The sequence below is a fragment of the Natator depressus genome, chromosome 8 (assembly GCF_965152275.1).
Source record: "Natator depressus isolate rNatDep1 chromosome 8, rNatDep2.hap1, whole genome shotgun sequence".
In the NCBI taxonomy this organism is placed as follows: Eukaryota; Metazoa; Chordata; order Testudines; family Cheloniidae; genus Natator; species Natator depressus.
Window position 1 is genome coordinate 15,569,368 of NC_134241.1, and position 22,316 is coordinate 15,591,683.

Below are 22,316 nucleotides of genomic sequence, written 5' to 3' on the forward strand. Positions count from 1 at the left end.
ACAAAACACCTGCTCAGCTGCCACCAAACCCTGCAGGTGCCAAAACTAACTCGGCATCTATGTGTTCAGAGTAAAAGTCCCCTAGGTTCCCTACGTGCCTAGGTTTCTGCCACTGAGCACGCCTCACTCTAGACATCCAGATGCTTGTCTCCCACCTAAGAGCGATCCATGAAGCCAAGGGAAGATAGGTGGGCAAACACCTGTCTTGCCTGCAGAGCCCAATCTGGTAGGCATGCTCAGAGGCCACCTACTGCATCAGATCCCATTCAAAATCCGGCTGAAGGAAAAGGTGACCGTGCTGCCACCCATCTTATCTTTTAGCCCAGTGGTTAAAACGCTCACCTGGGATGCGGGAGACTAATTCCCTCCTCTGCCAGAAGGGGAGAATGGATTTGAAGAGGGGTCTCCCACCCCTCAGCAGAGGGCTCTAACTGGGATATTTTGATGTGGGGCTCCCTCCATCTCTCCCGTTGAAGCTGTCCCCCTGTGGATAAATAATTAAATAGCCCTTTGTGCTGGGGGATTGGACCCTGGGTGTCCCAGGTGGGTGCCCTAGCCAGCAGGCTATAGAGTCACTCTCCCACTGTCTCTGGACAAATCTCTCTTTCATTACTTATCCACAGGGGAACAGCTACAACAGGGGAGCCTGTCGGAGCCTCACTTCAGCCTGCTGCTTAGCTCTGTGGTTAGAGCATGCTCCTGAGAGGTGGGAGACCCCTTTTCAAATACTCTTTTTCCCCTTTGGCAGAGGGGGCGAGCAGGGCCATCCCTAGACATTGTGGTGCTCTATGCAGTCCCCCCACTGCGGGGGGGCGTACCCAGGCCTCTGCGGCGGGCGGGGGGGCTCTGCCCAAGGTCTGCGGGGGACAGGGAATAAACTGCCCTCCAGCACGAGCCAGCAGAGCAGGTTGGGGCCAGTCGCTCCACTTCCTGCCACCCGGTGATTGCAGGGCAGGCCTGACTCCGCGCTCACGGGACTGTGGGAAGTGGAGTGACCCGGCCCCAGCCCGCTCCACTCTGCTCCCCTGGCTCCCAGCCTTGGGACTTGCGGGGCAGAGGGAAACCTCTCCCCAGTACTCACCAGCGGCATGGCTGGGAGCTGGCAGAGCGGGGCTGGGCTGGGGCCAGGTCGCTCCACTTCCCGCCACCCCATGAGTGCAGGGCTCACCCGACCCCTGCTGCAGTCCCCCGGGACGTCCCTCAGGGGAAGGGGAGGAGTGGGGGCAGGGCTGAGGCAGAGCAGGGGTGGGAAGAGGTGGGGTGGGGGCAGAGCAGGGGCAGGGGTAGCTTTCCTGGCTGGCTCAGCCGACCGGGGAATCGGGCTGGCTGCTGGAGGCTGGAGCAGCACGCAGCTGCGTAGGGCACTAAGAAATTTGGGGCAATTTGGTGCCCAACATTTCCTGGTGCCCTACGCAGCTGCGTAGTTTGCATATGGGTAAGGACGGCCCTGCGGGCGAGTAAACCTGGGTCTCCCACGTCCCAGGTGAGTTCTCTCTCCACTGAGCTAAAAGTTATAACGATGTGAGGCTGGTGCTCAACTCATTCTCACATGAAATGACTTAGCCACCTGACTCCAGGAGAGGGGTTCCCCATTGTAGATCACTAGCGGAGATTGGTGTCTCCCTGAAGCTGGGCCATAGGCACCTATCTCGGAGACAGGGGCAGGGTTTAGTCTACACCTCTCTGGCTGGCATCTCCCACTGGCTCGTTTTGTGGATCAGGCTATAAGGCCCCCTCTCTCTCTCTCCTCATTCATTATACTGGGACCCCAGGCACCTAACTCAGGCTTTGTGGATCTCTTTGTTGCTTCAGTGATTTCCTGTACCTAAACATTAGGGTTGTGATGCTCAGCATCCCTTCGTGGATCTGGGCCTTAGCAACTTTCCCAAGGCCACAGCATGAAATTACAGCATGATTGGAAAGAGAATTGTAGCATGACTGGGTAGCTTTCCCTCCTTCCAGTCCTGTTCTTTAACTACAAGACACGTTTTGTATAATTTGGTAGCCACACAAGTGTATTTGACTTGTTCTTTCAAAGCCAAGTTGCCAGCCTACAAAATGCAATTATTAACAATAATACTGAGCACTTATATAGTGATTTGTACACATTAAGAGCAATGAATAAACATTAACTAAATAATCACATTTAGTGCCTAATGGAAACTAATGGCTTACTAACAACCTCACTGTTTTGACAACTACCCCTTTCCAAAGTCTCTCTTTCTTCAGTGTATTTCCTCCAGTTGTTAAACATCATTATAAATGTACTTGGACAAGAAACTAGTGTAATTATCCAATGTCCTCTGAACATTCAGTAGAGAGAGAAAACAAAACCACCAAACCCAAACCCAGGTACACACACACACACACACACACACACACACACTACAATAGAATGGTACCTGAGTACAATACTTGTCAGAGGAATGTATTTTCCCACATCCCTCAGTTCTGTAAACTTCATAATCACTTCTACCTAATCTCTTGCTACACATTCCTATCAGTGGTTTCCACAAGAACAAATGAAACAAAGTGTTCTACTAGTTAAATCTACTATGAGAATATCAATTCGATAGGACAATGCAGGTTTAATAACAGGCTGCAGCCTGCAAATAACTCTGCAGCACTGGCTATAACTGGAAACCAGGATTAGACAGACAGAACAGTAAAGTAAAAAATAAAATTAAATACAATTTTACAATGTGGTGGATGGGGGACAGAGATGTCTGTGAGGGAAATGTAGGTTTGTTGCAATGTAATTTTGGAGCTTCGCTGGAGACTTGCAATAATAAGGCAGACTGCGTGACTTAGCCAAAGCCTAGCCAGTTGGCCTTGCCCTGCTTCTTAGAACCTATGGGTTTTTCAGTAGATAGAGGTAGGGGAAATCTCATTTATCCATTCATGTGGTTTACAAATTAATCTCAGAGGCAACCCAAGACATTTCACTCCCGGTAATACTTTACACCGCTGTAGCAGCTTCTGTCTAAGCATCTGAAAGGACTTTACAACCATTAATTTAGCCTCACTATACCCTGTGAGGTCAGGAGCTATTATTATCCCTATTTTAGAGATTGGGAAACTCAGGCACAGAGAGAGTAATCCCCAAGATCACACAGCAAATCAGTGGCAGATGTGAGAAGACAATTCAGGTGTCATCACTGCATAACCAACCTATAAAATGGAAAATATCACCCTCCGCCTGCCATTTCAATGCCTAGACTTTGCAAGATAAGAAGCCCTCCCTACTTTTTTTGAAACATTTTTATGTACATTTTCAAAATTCTTCCTCTCCAAATGTACCAAGTTACTTCTGAGGAACTTGCATTCACCTTTATTTTTCCAGCTGCTCAAACACTACAAAGGGTAATTCTCAGATAGTTTCAACTATAAACAATGTTTCCTGGAGCTGGATTTTCTATGAGCTGAATTCCTCTTGTGCGCCAGTGCAGGGACTAGGGGGCAGGCAAATTGCGCTTCCCTCATCCTGAAGCTGCCCTAATTTATAGCTCAGTTCTCATTGTTCCTTGCAGCAACTAGGCTATAGCTGGTTTCAGAGTAGCAGCCGTGTTAGTCTGTATTCGCAAAAAGAAAAGGAGTACTTGTATCTCCTCACTGTATTTTCCATTGAATTCATCCGATGAAGTGAGCTGTAGCTCACAAAAGCTTATGCTCAAATAAATTGGTTAGTCTCTAAGGTGCCACAAGTACTCCTTTTCTTTAGGCAATAGCTGAGGCATAGGAATTCCCCAGCCACATCTCCCCCTGCCCCCAGCACATCTCTTGAGGCAGTGGTTCCTGGGGAGGTTGCAAAACCAGCTTAGTGCTTACCAGAGAGGCTACTTATAGTGGGGTTAATTCCCTAGAGGGACTACATAGCTGCATTGCAGCCTGACTCGCGAGGACACAGCCAGCTACAAAGGTGCCATAGGGCACTGATGAATTGGTCTCCACACAAAACAAAGTGTTTTTAACCCACAGTGTAATAAGCCCTTTGGGGTTCCTTGGGCATGGCCTCCACATTTAACCTGTTTTATAGAAAGTTTCAAAAAAGTACTGATATGCCTCAGCTGCAAGACCTTCTCTTCACTATTTATCATGTACCTTGATTCCCTTTATCATGCAAATAAATGCATACTCTCAGATTTGGGCCCAGCCCTGAAGGCATGAGATGACCCTCAGTGATAAAAACCTGCAAGCAGAGCTCCTGCATCTGTACTAGCTTGAGCAATATAGGAGATAGAAATGCCCTATTAGATCATCTTTCTCCACCTTGTGCACAGGATTGTTCCCTGCAGTCTTGGGTTCATGAAACAGTGTCGGTTTCAACAACTCTGAAGTTTAATTTTTTCTGGTAAATTTCATTCTAGCCTTGTAGATTTAGTCCAATCATTTGTCACTGTCACGTGTTTTCCAGTGAAAAAGGTCAAGACTCTTGTCATCAACAGCTTCTGCCCCCAAGTGAGTGATGCCTCCTGTGATTGCATGCCCCTAAAATCAGCCTTGCTCTTGAGGCAAAACACTTCAAAACGTGGTTTTAATAGTTTCCAAAAAGTGTTTCCTGCCCCTTGATCTGTTTTCCTGTGGGCAGCCCCAGCAAAGCTCTCTTTGAATGATAGCAAATGGATTCTGGCAGCAGGCACACTGAAGGTAATCAGAGAGCCAAGTTACTCCTCAATGGGTAGTATGGATAATGTACTTCTACAGAAAACACAGTTTCCTTTTCCCATTCTCCTCACTCTGTCCTTCTGTTGCAATGTCTCTGTAATTACCCCATTACTCTGTCCTTCCTAGGGTAGCATCACAGGGGCCCCCAAACCTTTTCACTTTATGGCCTCACAGAACCACCACTTTCTCGCACAGACTAAGAAGGAATCTCTTAGGCCCTGGATCAGCTGAATCTACACTCTGCCCAGATTCACAGCAAATGAGACACTGGGCAACACGGAGTAACTGCAGCTCCACTTTCTGTTATTCAGTGTCTGCACAAAACAGATAGGGATGTACATATCATAGTGATTGATGCATTCTAAATAGAGAGATTAGACAAGATGGAGCCATCTAAAATACTCACACACACTACACTGGTATCTGATTATTCACCAAAGGTGGGTCAATGGACTGAATTAACCCTCTCAGGCTTTGAACCTTTGGTTCCAAGGAATCTAGATTGTTCATATTTATAACCTCCAGTCTTTCACTTCAAAATACTGAGGTAACACATTAGGTTCTAGGTTCAGCCTTTGGAAAGATCTGAAAGACGATGGCTGAGAAATTCTAAAAACAGCACTCGACACATCTGTCAATGGGATTCAGATAGGTGTCAGGGAAGTGGCTTCCTACGCTACCATGTGACTTGGACGTCTCATATAAACAGTACAGCACTATGCAGTTCATAGAGATTAAATACCATCCACATTCTGAAGCCATTTTCTTCTGTAATTTATCTGCTCAACAAGTGGAAACTGTTCTTTGATTGATTACCTTCCACCATGCTTGGTGTTGGTGCTGCACTGGAAAGGAAAGGAAAGCAAACAGCAACCACAGATATTTCATTATCTTGCTAGTCAATTATTAATTAGAGTTTCATTTTTGGCCATCCATTTGACCAGTGATCATAACTCCTGCACTATATGTTGCTTTGCTCGGTGAACAGAACTGAAAACTTCCATGAACCTGGGAACAAATCAGAAGAAGCAGCTGGAAGGAACACTCATCGGGAGCTAGTATGCAGTGGTCCTATTTGTTTCCCATAGAAATGTAGTTACTCCCTGTGATGTCATGTTCAGGTCCTTTGTCACTCCAGAGAGAAGACTCTGAAGATCTACCACCCTTGTCCCATGGTTTTCTTAGGAGGAGGCTGCACCAAGCCAGCCAACAGTCTTGGGGTTCAGGAATTTTTTTCCAAGGCAGGGTTCAAAGGCAGCCACAGGAAGCATTACTAGCTGAGGGTTGATTAAATGCAACTGAAAGTATTTCATCTCAGCTAAGAAGAATGTGCTACTCTCTGGGATGAAGGGTGGGGAGGAAGGGCAAGGGACTGTATATAATGTCAGGACAGGATGCTCTGGGGAAACATAATAGCTACCCTCTATGGTTTGCCTTTTAATTTTACTGTTTGTAAAACTGTATGGAAGGAATGCAGTTGGAAGCTTGATTAAATCAGAACCTCTGCAGTAAAACCCTAATTTTCCACAGCCAGTGCATAGATTCACTCAAGAGCTATACAAAAGAAAAACAATTCCAGTCCAGCACTATATTACACAATATAGGCTCCTACTCTAACAGGATAAAAGTGTCACACTTTTAGGTAGAGGCCATTCATAAAATAACCCAAAATAGCCAATCCAGTAGCACTATCACTCCTACTTGAACTGTCAAATGGTTAATTACAGAACCTCCTGGGCAATAAGGCTCAACTTGTGAAAAGCACTAATGTCAAGGGAAAACTGGAAAAGCTTTTTAAACATCCTTTAAACTTTCACCCCCTTTGTGGCTAGATTTAATTTTTTATAAAGGGCTCTCTGGAGCAATTCTGGTCTTGTTTTTAAATTGACTTCACCACATTCTCTGAGCAGGCGATGGTGAAGTCACTACAGTAAAGATTGAGAACGCTGTTTATAGTTTAGTGAAGAGAAAAAGCAGGCAGAGGATGTGGGTTATTTTGATGCATAAATCATGCTGACCTCTGAAACTGCCTGTCTGTTGAGTGTAAAGGCCATATAGGAACTTCCTGATTACAGCCCTGGGTTTGTTAATTTGAGATTTTTCTGGAAGCAGCAATCCAGGCTCTTTTAAAAAAAATAAAATAAGTCACAAACTACCATAAATCTGTCTCCAAACAGCCACAATTTATTACCAGTAATTTTCAAGCACCTACAAAAGGGATGACTGACTTGTCAAAGCTTTGCAGACACAAAGACCCAGATCCTCAAAGCTATTTAGCTGCCTAACTCCCACTGAAATCAATGAGAGTTAGATGCCTACATACTTTTGAGATCTGGGTCAAAGGCCTATCCTACTCCTGGACCTTCCTGACTAAAAAAAGGAATAATATACCCAACAACCAAAGCTGGAAAACACAGAGGTGGAGCTCATCATTTTATAGTTTTAAAATCTCTCTTCTGAAAGCTTTTCAGGAGTATACACAGACAGTCTATCCCCCAGTCAGGGAAGATGGATAGATCAGTAGTCTTTCACCATGCTGGGTCTTGGGAGAGCTGGGTTCAATTCTCTGTCCTGCCATGAGCTTCTAGGTGCCTTCAGTATGTCACTTATGGCCAGATTTTTACAGCTATAGTAACTCCTCGCTTAACGTTGTAGTTCTGTTCCTGAAAAATGCGACTTTAAGTGAAACGATGTTAAGCAAATCCAATTTCCCCATAAGAATTAATGTAAATAGGGAGGAGTTAGGTTCCAGGGAAATTTTTTTTCACCAGACAAAAGACATATATAACACACACACACACACAGAGTATAAGTTTTAAACAAACAATTAAATACTGTACACACAATGATGATTGTGAAGCTTGGTTGAGGTGGTGGAGTCAGAGGGTGGGATATTTCCCAGGGAATGCCTTACTGCTAAATTTCAGAGGGGTAGCCATGTTAGTCTGTTTCAGCCAAACCAATGAGGAGTCCTGGGGCACCTTGAAGACTAACAAGTTTATTAGAGCATAAGCTTTTGTGGGCTATGACCCACTTCTTCAGATGTATGGAGAAGCGGGTCATAGCCCACAAAAGCTTATGCTCTAATAAATTTGTTAGTCTTTAAGGTGCCACAGGACTCCCCGTTGTTTTTACTGTTAAACGATGAACTAGCACTCGGCTCAGCCCTCAAGGGCTAACACATTGTTAATGTAGCCTCATACTCTACAAGGCAGTACAAATGGAGGGAGGGGAGACAGCATGGCAGACAGAGACAGAGACACACACCCTGTGTGTAGGGTGATCAGATGTCCCGATTTTATAGGGACAGTCCTGGTTCTTGGAGCTTTTTCTTACATAGGCACCTATTACCCTCCACCCCCATCCTGATTTTTCACACTTGCTATCTGGTCACCCTACGTGTGTGTGTGTGTGTGTGTGTGTGTGTGTGTGTGTGAGAGAGAGAGAGAGAGAGAGAGAGATGGATGCACATTGCCCCTTTAAGTACGCCGACCCCACTCTACGACCCCACTCTACGTACACTGCCTTTTTAAGTAGATCAGCAAGTTGAGACAGCAGCCGCTGCCAGCAAGCTCCCTCCATCCTGAGCCCTGTCGTGTCCCCCTGACTCTATGGAGATGGGGTAAGCGGGGGGGGGGGGGTGGAGGGGGGAGGGGCAGGAGCAGGGGAACACCCTGACATTAGTGCCGCCCCCCCCCGCACAGCAAGCAGGAGGCTCTGGGGAGCAGCACCAAGGCAGAGGGCAAGAGCAGCACACAGCAGTGGGGGGAGGGACAGCTGAACTGCCAGCGATTGGTAGCCTGCTGGGCGGCTGCTGCACAGGGAACTGAAGGGAGCGGGGAGCTGATAGGAGGGCTGCCTGGTTCCAAGCCCCCACCAGCTCGCTCCAAAGGGCTGCTCTTCCTGCAAGCAGTGGACAAAGCAGGCGGCTGCCAAACAGAAGCACTGAACGATTTTAAACGTTAAACGAGCACGTTCCCTAATTGATCAGCAACGTAACAATGAAACAACTTTAAGTGAGGAGTTACTGTATTTCAGTGCTTTTCTTCCAGCACCAGAGATGAAGAACAGCCTCTCTGAATGGAATGAAGGGGAGCATTGGTCATAGATTCCAGTTTGTTCAGCGCCCTCTGTGAGCAGGAAGGCTCTGAGGGTGGACAAAGTGTTGCCTCCATGAAAAGGAACTTGCGCCTGGCTGCTCTGTTCTTTTTGGGATGGGGCTTAAAACCACTATGAATGTGACATCTGTCACTAACTGTGATTCCCCCAGGCATTTAAGACAGGAGGGGTTCAGATCACTCACAGGCACAGGTCTGCTGCAAGAGAGACAAGCCTTGAAACCTGGAGACCAAGGCATGACCCTAGCACGGGTACACAGTTGGGAACTGGGGAAACCAAAGTCTTAAAAACTAAAACCTAACTTTCTAAATATAGCTTTACATGCTCTAAACTAGACAAAAAATGGGTGCTTGCAAAAACACAGGCTCCAACCACCATCACAGGGGGTAAGAAGGAACTTCGGGGGCTCAGTGGCAGCTCCGACCCTTATACCTTCGCACAGTAGTGTGAGGCAGCAGAGGATGCTCATGCTACCCTGATGGATGCTGCTGAGGGGAAAAAAATATCCAGCAACTGTGCACAGGATGTGCACACACCTACAGTGGAATGGACATGGGCAATCACTCAGAGAGGAACAGAATTTCCTACCTCACAGAATGTTGTGATGTGGAAACTACAGAACCTGAACCACCAAAAAAGAAAATCAACCTTCTGCTGCTGGCATCTGACTCAGATGATGAAAATGAACATGTCGGTCCGCACTGCTTTGGATCGTTATCGAGCAGCATCCGTCATCAGCATGGACACGTCCTCTGGAATGGTGGTTGAAACATGAAGGGACATATGAATCTTTAGCACATCTGGCATATAAATATCTTGCGACATTAGCTACAACAGTGCCATGCAAATGCCTGTTCTCACTTTCAGGTGACATTGTGAACAAGAGGCAGGCAGCATTATCTCCTCCTGCAAATGTAAACACACTGATTTGTCTGAGCGATTGGCTGAACAAAAAAATAGGACAGAATGGACTTGTAGGCTCTAAAGTTTTACATTGTTTTATTTTTGAATGCAGGTTTTTTTGTACCTAATTCTACATTTGTAAGGTCAACTTTCCTGATAAAGAGACTGCACTACAGGACTTGTATTAGGTGAACTGAAAAACACTATTTCTTTTGTGAGCTACAGCTCACTTCATCGGATGCATACTGTGGAAAATACAGAAGATGTTTTTATACACACAGACCATGAAAAAATGGGTGTTTATCACTACAAAAGGTTTTCTCTCCCCCCACCCCACTCTCCTGCTGGTAATAGCTTATCTAAAGTGATCACTCTCCTTACAATGTGTATGATAATCAAGGTGGGCCATTTCCAGCACAAATCCAGGTTTGGTTAGTCTCTAAGGTGCCACAAGTACTCCTTTTCTTTTTGCGAATACAGACTAACACGGCTGCCACTCTGAAAACGATTTCTTTTGTTTTTTTACAGTGCAAATATTTGTAATAAAAAATAAATATAAAGTGAGCACTTTGTATTCTGGGTTATAATTGAATAGATTTGAAAATGTAGAAAACATCCAAAAATATTTAAATAAATGGTATGCTATGATCGTTTAACAGTGTGATTAATTGCTTGACAGCCCTAATTGCCTATTTAAAAAAAAAACATAAAAAAAGACTCTGGCACGTCTCAAATATTTTTCACCCAAGGATGGAAAAGTGTTTCACAGGTATTAACAAGTAAAGCCCATAACGTCTGTGTGTTAGCTCCAGTCAGTAAGAGTTACATAGTATCACTTCAGTCACTCCTGAAATGCAGCCATCTCTAAGACAGAGTGCAGTTTATCATATCGTTGTTTAGGGCAGGAAGTGAAGAAGAATGACTTCCTAGGATGCAGACACTAACCATTCCCCTGCTCTTACAAAAACTGTCACAGCATCTTCAACGACCACCAATGGTCAAGGTGTCTGTCTTGCATCTTATCCTAAAAAGACAGTACTTCCCACCACACAGCACCTGCTAACACCCTGCAGAAGCATTGGTTTTTAGTAACAATTCAGAGGGAGTACCACCACCTTTTGAGTCATCAGCACTGTTTCCTGCAGCAGCTTGGCATTCCTGGGAGATGAACCCACCTCAGTGAACCATGCTCAGAATTGTCAACCCCCAGGGCTCAAAAATCGTGGGTCAGGCCCTAAAGATCAAGAGATTTGCTTAAAAACACATGAGATTTTGTAAGAGTAATATATTTTAGGTTCTTTTTATTTGACTTAGGGTTTCTGACCCTTTGGGGTGCGCTCGCTTCACGTTTTCAAGCTTCTCTCTATGATCGTGACAGCTAAAAAGTAGATTTTTTTAAAAAATGAAAGCCAAGATTCTCAGGCAATCTTTTCATTCCTGCAACTCAGGCTTTAAGAAAAAAAACACATGAAAGTTTGCAATCAAAATTGCAAGAGCTGGCAACAATGCATGCTTACTTTGTGAACTCTGACAGGATCACAGCACCACAAGGTGATATGGCAGTATTACAACAGGCCAAAAATTGCCTCTTCAGTCTACACTATAAATCTATTACCTGAACTGTACATCTTTCATGTGTATTCTGCACTCCTACTGTGTTACTTCGAATGACACTGACATCCATTGGTGGAAGGAGCGTAGAATGTGCAATCATGGTGTACAACTGATCTAGGAGAAGAGATTTTGCCCACAGTACTAGCACTTTGCACTGAGGTAGTTCTTTATTCTGTTCTTTATTTCAGTCACCTCTGTTAAGTTTTCAATAATTATAGACATGTCAGCCAAATTTTAAGTCAAAATGACTCCTAACAACATTGAAAATTTTTCCTCCTTCAACTTCACACACAACAAACTGGTTGCTACCCAGCCTGATGAAGAAGATTTTAATCAAGCATAAAGTGAAAAAGGAGCAGGTAAAGAGAATTAACAGGCCAGATGGGCACATAACAGGAGAAATTGTGAAAATAAAAGAAAGAAAAAGATAATCCAATAAGTACTCTATTCAAGATTTATTTCATTACCCCATAACACTCAAAATCTTATGCACACCTGGCTGTGTAACCTGCTTTAATGTATGCTCAAGAAAGCAGAACTCAAAATGAGGGTAAAATGCTGCAAACACAAATACCAACCGCTACTTGTAAAAACCTTAAATCACCCATTGGGGATATTACCTTAGAATGTTATTTTCGTTACTTGGCACCAGCAGGGCTACAGATGGCTGCTGAGAGTGTTGGCTTCGAAAACTAGGTCAGCGGATACACAAATGCAGAGTTAAAAAAAAAATTCATATTTTTCCCCAAGATCATCCAGATAACAGCAGCCTGACAGCCACAGAATAAAACTGCTGGAAAACGTCTCCTAATGACAGACATCACAGATATGGTTACACTGACTAGTGAATCAACCTAGTTAGTAGGGCGGAAAATTGAAATACTGATCTCACAGACATACTTATTCTTTTCTCATTGGAATCCTTCCTACTCGAGTTAATCCCCGATCACTGCATTAGAGCAGGAGAATGTTGTAGTTATTCAGTATTTTCTACCAATTAGTTAATGTTTGTATGGGACTTTGTAGATGTATGGCAATATTAAATGCCCATTATTTTAACAAGCCTTGCAAATGCATCATGGGCCAAATCCCAAAGGCTCTCACTAGGGTTTTAAATCATTCTTCACTCAGGCAAAGCTGCAAGGAGAGTTTGTCCCCATTAAAATAGACTAACACACAAAGTCTACTCACCCGATTTGACTGTAATGATGACCACAACAACAACAACGAGAATTATATTATTACAATGGTGACTAAATGCCCCCCTTGAGATAGGGGCCCGATTTGCTAGCCACTGCACAACCTTATAGGGTATGTCTATACTCACACTAGCTCTCATCGAGCTTGTGTGCTAAAAACGATAGTAGTAGCTGGGGTAGCACTGGCGGCAGCTAGCGGTGGCGTGGACTAGCTGCCCTGAGTACATAGCCACTGGGCTCAGGCAGGTTTGTACTAAAGCATTGCTAGCCCATGTCACCACTTGTCGCTGCCCCGGCTACACGAATATTCTTAGCGCTCTAGCTCAATGAGAGCTAGTGCGAGAATGTACGAAAGCTGAGAATTACACCTCCCAGTGTAGATGTAGCTATAGAGACACACCCTGCCCCTGGACACTTTGAAGTCTTAATGGATGAAACAAAGGGTGAGAAGAGGAAGAGACGTACAGAGAGGGGAAGTGACTTGCTCAAGGTCACACAACAGCTCAGAGCTGGGAACAGAATCCAAGTCTCTAGACTTCCAAGAGACAGTGCTGCCTTCCTTTCCTCCTCTCCGGTGAGTATTACCCAGGCACATATGTGTAACTGAGAATAGGAGTGTGGGTTTGCAAATGCACTAAAAGTGAATAGAAGAGTTTTGACCTATAAGACCACCTAGTACTCTGGGATGAAGGCAGGGTTGCCGACTCTGCTCCTCTGGCTGGCACAATGAAACTCTTGCCAGTAAGAGGAAGGTTCATCTGTGAGAGAGACAGAACTTTCCTGGGGTTGGTCAGACTGTGGAATGAACTGCCCCAGCAACAAAGGACCATCATAAACCTCTCCACCTTACACTCCAAGTGCCAGGTGCATTTGTTCACCCTGCCTTCTCTAACATAATCACATAGCAAAGTGACATTAAAAAAAACAACTTTGTAAACCAAAACACTCCACTGCATACACAATTCTTTCACTGGGTAGAAGATGAGAAAATAAGCCACAAGAGACAGATATCAGGATGTGTCTATACAAGGGCTGGAAAGTGCTTGAGGAGATATAACTGCACTAGCTCTGATTGAAACAGAAGTATATAGACAGCAGTATGAGTGATGGGAGGGGCTAGCGACCCTAAGTACAATCCTGGTCGAGACCCGTACTGGGGTGACTAGACCGTGACACTGCTCATGCCACAGTAGCTACGCTTCTATTTTTAGCTTGATCCGAGCTAATGCGGGTATCTCTTCTTGAACTGGAATTTACACCTTCCAGCTCCAGTGCAGACCTCCCCTCAGACACATCACTAAATGCATATTGGAAGGCGCTCAGATACCCTGGTAATGAGCATATAGAATAGAATAGACTGTGACAATGATTTTATGAAGTCTGCAGATTTTATGAAGTCCCTTTACCTCAATTCATGTTCAACTGTGTTTAAATTTGGTTTTCCAAGACAACACCATTTTAAAAACTGAATTGGGTTTATCAACCAGAACATGAACACCAAATCCTTGTGTTGTTTTAAATACTTGTCTGGTACTGAAGTGGTTCATGAATCTTTAAGTCTGAACAATCAAGTCATGTTTCAAAGTCCTATTAGAAAATAAAAACAAACATCACACAAGTTTCCCACATGTTCCTTTTTAAGGACATACAACTTGTGTTCTATTGAAAGCAAAAACCTAAACTTATTCATTCTTTATTAGCTTCAGCTGGAGGGGCTGCTCATTCCGAAAACTGCAGGACAGTATTTTATACTTTAATATTAGCCCCAGAGTCCTGCCTTCATTGTTACAGAAGACAAAAAGATGAAAGAAATATTAGAAAATTTACAACTTTAGGCTGCCTTAATTATTGGTCTATAGGCAGTGGAGTAACTACCCACATTTGAAGATTATGGGTAGAAGCACAAGGTTTGGGATAGTACATATTATGGAGTTTGAAGTGATTTGGTAAAACAGAAGCCACTTGATTCATCAGGTGACCAAAAGATCAAGGACATTTAAGAAATTACATTTCAGATCATCTAACCTTGAAGTTGTTGCAGCTCAGAAAGTGTAGGGTCCCCTTAACTTTCCTATATGGTAGCCAATAAAGCTAATACTTATCCACAATGAGACTGCTAGAATATCATGTGCAATTCTGGATGCTATGTTACAAGAAAGATGCCAATAAATTAGAGGAACTTCACAGAGATCAATAAGAATATTAATGGATTGGGAGGGATTGGTTTATTATATATGATCAAAAGAATAAATTAGCCTAAATGATGGCTAAAGGAAAATATAACTAAGTACAAATATTTGAAGGGCTTAAATCCTATTGAAGAGATCAAATTGTTTAAGCATTAAAATTAGTGCCATGACACTGGGCAAAGGAAAAATTTAAGCCTAGAATGTGACAAATTCCCTCTTGAGGGAACACATCATATATGAAATATCAGGCATTACATTTCATTTGATACATACTGTGAATCCAGATAATCATAATTTGTAGGAGGAAAGTGCCATATTCCAACAGATGTGATTTATTTGCTATATGGATAGTTTTCATTCATGCAGCACTACCTGAAGGGAGAAAGGATGAGTTTAGCCTTCATAATCCACCTGGTGACTAGGGGCATAAAGATAGAACACTGTCTGAATGAAAGAGTTGCAGCTGTAGCTAAATGTGGACAGGAAATCAGACTGAAGTTCCCAGAGGAGGCAGGTAGCTTTGAAATTATATAATTTGTGATTTGCTATAAATATTTGTTGTAATTTTTAGGAAATCTTTCATTTTTACCTTTGGCCTCCTCAGGATGATAGCATTACGGGCCTCAACCTGCAGAGTGCTAAGAGCTTCATGTGAGGTGCTGAGACTGTCAACTCATTTTGAAGCCAATGGGACCTGACATCTCCTACTGCATCACAGGAGACACTCAACTCAACGTTTTACAGGATAGGACTGTGTAAGAGCAATGATTTTGCAGCTCTGTGTCGCCCTGTATGAGGCAGCACCATTCAACCAAGCTGCTTCTTTTGTGGCAGCTATCTGCTAGTGTGCACTTCAGGGGCTCAGACCGATGGTGTTGGCTCTGGTCCTCCAACAAAAGGAAAAAACAGATACATGTTCCTCTGTGATTTGTTTTATTTATACTGTTTCTGTACTTATAGGGCCAAGACTTTCAGAGGGAGTTGTGTTTATTATCACATATGCATACACAACTGTACACAAATGAACACAGACAGACTATGTGGTTCTCAATCTCTTACACTAACTAAACAGACTGTCCTACCTAATGTAACCACACAGAATCTCAGTAGTCTTCCAAACGGAATAGAGAAAGCGCCATCACTTGTGTCATTTAAAACTAGCCTAGGTGAAGGTGCAACATGGATAAGCAAATTTCTGCTCATAGCCTCGTTAACATGCCTCAGTCCTGAACCAGTGGAACCACTGAGAGAGGTCTCCGTGGCATCCAAACCATGGCAGCAGGGATACCAAAGTCATGGCAGTTGTACTGATGATAATAGGTGTTGTGATGTGACCACTGAGCCATTGGCAATTGGATGAGACCACCAACTCGAAATGCAGTTTAGGGCTAGGTTCTGCTCCCACGGACATCTAGGGTCAGGCCATTATTAGGTAAGAAGCAGAGACAGAACGGCCAGCCAGCTATAAGAAGCTGTTATTGCCTAAAAGTCTGTAGCCTTCCCCTCACCATCCCACCTTTTCTTCTACAGATAACAGTATTATATGTCTGGGACTTAAATGTAATAATAATTCCCATTTCAGAGAGTCAATCAGGAAACATGTCTGTAGCTAAGTACTGATAAGAAACAGTATTGCAAAACTCTAATAAAACACAGTCCCCAGCAAACTGCAATCCATTTGTTTCTCTTCCAGGGAAAAGAGTGAAACAAGTAAAACAAGAAAGGGATGTTTTAGTTCCCAGGAGACAAGGACCCAGCTGAAGAGACACAACAACAGCTAAGGCCTGCTTTTGTCATCAGGTATGCATTCCTTTCTTTGTATACTAAAAAAAATAAATAAATAAAGAGGGCTTCTGTTGGTATGTTGATATAGTTACACAGCAAGGGCAGAGCCAGCTCTCTGTTTTCTCTCACAACACTCAGGCACAATGGTGTCCTTATTACAGGGAGCCTAAATAAATAATACAGCCGTCAGACATAAGAAAGGGAAGGAGCATTACAATATTAAGTTCCAAAACCAGAATGGGGGACCTTTTCCTACTGAGCAAAGAAGACTTAGCCCAGTATGATTTGGAAACCCATCAACTTAGACAATGGTCTGATCTAGCAGTTCTTTCATGGGCAAAAATTCCATTGTCCCAATAGGGTTACACCAATTACCCCAACTTAGGATCTGGCCCATTTGCTTGAATTCAGGGTACTGACTGAAAGCAGAAGTTACTTACCTTACATGTTTTTCTGTTGGTGCTTCCTTGACTTCAGTGGGAGTTTTGATTGTACAAAGACAGCACTATCTGGCCCAACCTCTCTCTCTTGAATGCAGATCTGACTCATTAATCTTTTGAGGACTGTGGGCATATCTTCACATTCTGCTAAGCAGTCATTTGGCTGGTAGTCTGGAAAATGCCAGTTAATCATTTAAAGTTTGGAATCTCTCTGAACTTCAGAAGACATTGGGAGGGCAGAACAACATATAAATCCATTAAATTCCCCACCTGTCATCTTTGTGACCCTGACCTTTAAAATGGGATTTTGTGTGTTTAAACATTTATATTTTACTAAGAAGAATTTCTTTTTACTAACTAAAAATTTCACTGCCAGCCAAGTGCCTGATCCAGTAAGAGTTTTGGGTGCTGAAGAAATACAAGATTAAGTCCCGAGAATGTTAACTCACGGATGGTAAAGTTATAAATAATGAGGAATAAATAATATTAACAGAAAAACAAGAGACATAAGGATTTGACTTTTATGGAAATTATTTCTTACATGTCTGAAATGTAAGAGACATTATAATTTGTTCACTGTATTTTTAGTTTCATAACTTAAGATGTCTGAGACTAATTATATTAACAAGAGAGGGAACACTACAGTTCTGTAGGAGATAGACTGGGAAATTAAGGTTGAAAGCCTCACTTACTTTCTCATGTAATAACAGACATAATGACAGAAGATTTTATATCCAATTGACAAGCCTGGCTAAACTTGTAAGTGTTATCAATTAAGTGGAAAGAAACAAGAAGGATTTGATCAGATTTAGTCCAACTACCTTTTGTGGAGGTTTATGTTTAATACATTTCAGGCAAAATTTTCAAAGAGCATGTGAAAAACTACCTGGGATTAAAAATGCTATCCAAATAATTTAAAAATTAATAAATGTATACATTTTGAAATGTAAAATTTGGCAAGGACATCTGTTAGCAGGAACAACGTGAGGTTTTTACATGTGCAAATGGATAAATATAATAATCATATTTTGTACTTAAACAGCACTTATCTATATATCTTAGAGCACTTATATTACATAGGGAAATATAAATTCAGAGTTATAAAACAATTTGTCCAAATTCAGATAGTGAGTCAGTGGCAGATCTGGGAATCGATTGCATGCCTCCTAACTCCCAATCCCATGCCCTGTCTACATTGCTTCCTCCTAGACCAGGTTACTATGTTGCATACATGTTTTGTGACAACATTTTCAGAGGTCCATTAAAAATAAGCCCCAAATCTTCAGACTCAAGAGACTTAAGACCGAGGCACTCAAATCCAGATTTATTTACCGAAATAGAGGGTTTTCAGAAGTGCTGGGCAAACTCCCACTGAAATGCTATTGAAGCACTGTGAAAAATCATGCCACTTATTAGGTGCCTTAATATGGATTTAGGTGCCTAATTATATATCCTGTGTCTGTGGAAGGGCTTCCATATGTTTTCCACATTCTATGGCATGAGGTCTGCCATTTGGAATATGAGAACAGCTGGGGAGAGAGGAAGGGTTGAGGAGGAATAGATACATCATTGAATCATTCTCACCCATGTAATTCTAAGCTTGGTTATGTCTCTGCATCTGTCTGCTGTGTGTGATTCCTCATCCCCTGCTGGAAAACACCATATGACTGCAACAGGAGCCAGTCTGACTGAGTAGCAAAGCTACTTGTAGAAAAAAATAACATTCTCTGGCTCAAACAGTTTATTTCATTCAAGATATTGTGAGCTATTCTCACGAGACTTTGGCTAAAACTATGGAAATTAGCATTGATATAATATACCTGGAGTTCTGTAAGTCATATGACTAGGTACTGCATGATTAAAAGTCTAGAATGATACAAAATTAGCATGGCACACATAGAATGGATTAAAATCTGGCTAATTGCTAGGTCCCAAAATGTAGTTGTAAATGGGGATTCATCACAGCGTTTCTAATGGGGTCTCATTGGAACACTTCAATCTCCCTGGTCACTCAATTTCAGACCTAAAAGTTGCAATTCTCCAACAAAAAAACTTCAGAAACAGACTCCAATGAGAAACTGGACACCATTACATTAGGCTTGAATGAAGACTGGGAGTGGATGTTTTTACTTTGTGTAATGACCCTATTTCCCCATGCTAATTTTTCCCCCTACTGTAACTCACCCCTTCTTGTCAACTGTTTGAAATAGGCCATCCTGATTATCACTACAAAAGCTCCCCCCGCCTCCTGCTGATGATAACCCACCTTAATTGATTGGTCTCATTACAGTTGGTATGGCAACACCCATTTTTTCATGTTCTATCTATCTAATCTATCTTCCTACTGTATTTTCCACTGCATGCATCTGATGCAATGGATTTTAGCCCTCGAAAGCTTATACCCAAATAAATTTGTTAGTCTCTAAGGTGCCACAAGTACTCTTTGTTTTTTTTGAAAAGAGTGTGGGTGTGTGTACTACTATATATTACACACACAAAAACCACGTCAAGAGAATATTATTAAGATGGCAAAGTCAAGCACTCGGAAGTTAAGAAATGCCAGAATTAAGGTTGCCTGTGCCATGGCCTAGGTAATAGAGATAGCATCAAGCCACAAAATTCAGATCAGAAACTCTTGAAGGCTCTAGAATTTAGGGGTTTGGGGCCCACAATTTTGGCTTGACCCATTATAAGCCTACGTTTAATCTGTAAAATTTGAGTTTGGATTTCTGACTGCTGTCCAAGTGTGTGGTGTTCATCTGAGGGGTTTTTGATTCAGTTTTATTGCTATTGATCAGTGTTTTGCAGTCTAAAATGCTACTAGTCAGCATGACCCAGTTAAGACAGTATTTTGCAAAGAAACAAGAATGAAAGATTCTCTGCTGCTTTGTATATCATTGACGCTATCCCATTGAACAAACAGGGGTTCTGAGAAACAACCCTTTTCTCAATTTTCCAAACAGACCTCACTGGCTCTTCACATTTGTAAATCTTTTAAGGAAACAATATTGCCAATACCCAGCTGGTCTGATAAGGAGACTCATCCAGACTATGGTATGCGGTACCCACCCCACTTTGGCACGCTCCAGAAAATCAGCTGTGTGATATCTCAAGAGAACATAAACTCTCTGCTATACTGCATGACAAATGAGAATTTCAAAAACTAACAGCTCAGCTTGCATCAGGAATATTTGTTCCACTGAGTCTAAAAGATTCTCTACTCATTCCCCACAATAGCTCTATGCACATGCTCCACATTACTGGGGGATTTATGTTTAAGGGCCCTTCCAATTAAAGATCAGCTGAGCTCATACTATTAATGTTTTTGTCTAATCCACAAATAGTGTGGTCTTTCTGCTAATGGCAAATGTTCAATTTGCACCTGTCCATACTTCCCTCCTTCAAATCCCTCTCTGCTGCTGAAGAAGGCCATTTTATATGACTCTTTGTAAGACAATTTGATTGCAATGTGAAGGCTCCGCTCTGATCCACATATAGATCTCTTAGCTACAAGGTGAATGTCTGCACTTCTTCCATGCCTGGACTTCCTTTGGAGTTCATGGAATGAAAATTACATTATGGGCCACATTCTGAAAACAGGTGTGATTCTGCCCAAATGGGTGCCAAACATGCCCAGGTGTGCTGCCAAAAAAGTCCAAATTCCAGCTGCAAATAGCCTGCAGAAATACATCCATCCAAAAGACTAGAGTCTGTCTTGCTATCTGAACCTGTAAAGGCCAAGCCCCCTATTCTCTTACAAACTCCACCACAGGTTCAGCAGGGACCATTAGATCATCTAATCTGACCTTCTGCATAACATGTTCCCTGGTGCAATCTCTTCCCCTAAGGGTAGGAGTCAAATGCTCGGGAGTCTGTGTGCAGAGGCCATAGGGTGGTGAGTATTGCTGCATAAGAATGTGTACCATCCCTCATTTACCCTTACATGATTCTTGCTATAGGCCCTGTGGAGTCAGATCTCTGCATGTTTTCAGGGTAGTCAGCTATGCAGCTAGTCAGGGTAGCCTTCTGCCATGGACCCTGGCAACAGCCCGAGTTTGTGTGCTTTTGTTCTTGCAAGTGTGTGTGTAATGCAAGACATGTGGGTAAGGTAATATCTTTTTATTGCACCAACTTCTGTTGGTGAGAGAGACATGGTTTCGAGCTTACACAGAGCCCTTCTTCAGGTCTGGAAAAGGTACTAAGAATGTCACAGTAAATCTGTTTTGAAAGGAGAACTTTGTCCCAGGTGTTCAGCATACTTTTCTGAATAAAGACTGGATGGACAGGGGATTAGGAAAACCCACTATAACAACTGGTTTCCCTTTGGTAGCCTCAGCAGAGAGGCAAAAGATAGAAGGGGTGACAGATACTAAACTACTTTCAATTCCCCACAGAAAAGAGCGACAGATATTTATCTTTTCTTTTCTTTTTTTTTTGTAAGAACAAATATAAATCTCGTTTGTTCACAACACATGTGATTGCCCTGAATTTAACCCAGTTTCATAGATTCCAGGGCCAGAAGGGACCATTGTGCTCATCTAGTCTGACTTTCTGTATAAGATAGGCCATAGAACTTTTGAAAACAAATCATTCCTTTTGAACTAAGCATCTTTTTATTTTATTAATCTTGATTTAAAAATTGGGTGTGATAGAGAATCCACCATGAACCTGGTAAATTGTTCCAACAGTTAATTACCCTCACTGTTAAAAATGTATGCATTATATCCAGTCTGAATTTGTCTAGCTTCAGCTTCCAGTCAATGGATCCTGTTATACCTTTCTCTGCTCGACTGAAGAGCCCATTATTAAATATTTGTTCCCCATGTAGGTGTTTGTAGACTGTGATCAAGTCACCTTTTAACCTTCTCTCCTTGAGTGACCAGGGAGATTGAAGTGTTCTCCGACTGGTTTTGGAATGTTCTAATTCTTGATGTCTGATTTGTGTCAACCTCAGCCTGAACCATTCCACACAAGAGATCCACTTCCTGGACATGACAGTGCTAATAAGCGATGGCCACATAAACACCACCCTATACCGGAAACCTACTGACCGCTATACTTACCTACATGCCTCCAGCTTTCATCCAGACAACACCACACGATCCATTGTCTACAGCCAAGCTCTAAGATACAGCCAGCCGCATTTGCTCCAATCCCTCAGACAGAGACAAACACCTACAAGATCTCTATCAAGCATTCTTACAACTACAATACCCATCTGCTGAAGTGAAGAAACAGATTGACAGAGCCAGAAGAACACCCAGAAGTCACCTGGGTCAGGACAGGCCCAACAAAGAAAATAACAGAATGCCACTAGCCGTCACCTTCAGCCCCCAACTAAAACCTCTCCAATGCATCATCAAGGATCTACAACCTATCCTGAACGACGATTCTTCACTCTT

The 22,316-nt window shown here is 42.8% G+C and overlaps 1 protein-coding gene and 1 long non-coding RNA gene across 3 annotated transcripts in view; one reads left to right on the forward strand and one right to left on the reverse strand.

Moving 5' to 3' along the window:
- The window catches only part of SHROOM1 (shroom family member 1), a 76,778-nt gene that overhangs the window by 47,339 nt on the left and 7,123 nt on the right, over positions 1-22,316 (reverse strand). Inside the window, exon 2 of one of the 2 annotated variants that reach the window (XM_074960493.1) lies at positions 16,915-17,085. The exons of the other annotated variant lie outside the window; for it this stretch is intronic. The gene's annotated coding sequence lies outside the window, so the exon portion shown is untranslated. The remainder of the gene's footprint in view (positions 1-16,914; positions 17,086-22,316) is intronic. 2 annotated transcript variants of the gene reach the window in all.
- Positions 636-22,176, forward strand: LOC141991986 (uncharacterized). The gene is made up of 4 exons (XR_012640508.1): positions 636-706; positions 15,294-15,444; positions 16,383-16,489; positions 21,869-22,176. It is a non-coding gene; the product is annotated as an uncharacterized LOC141991986 (long non-coding RNA).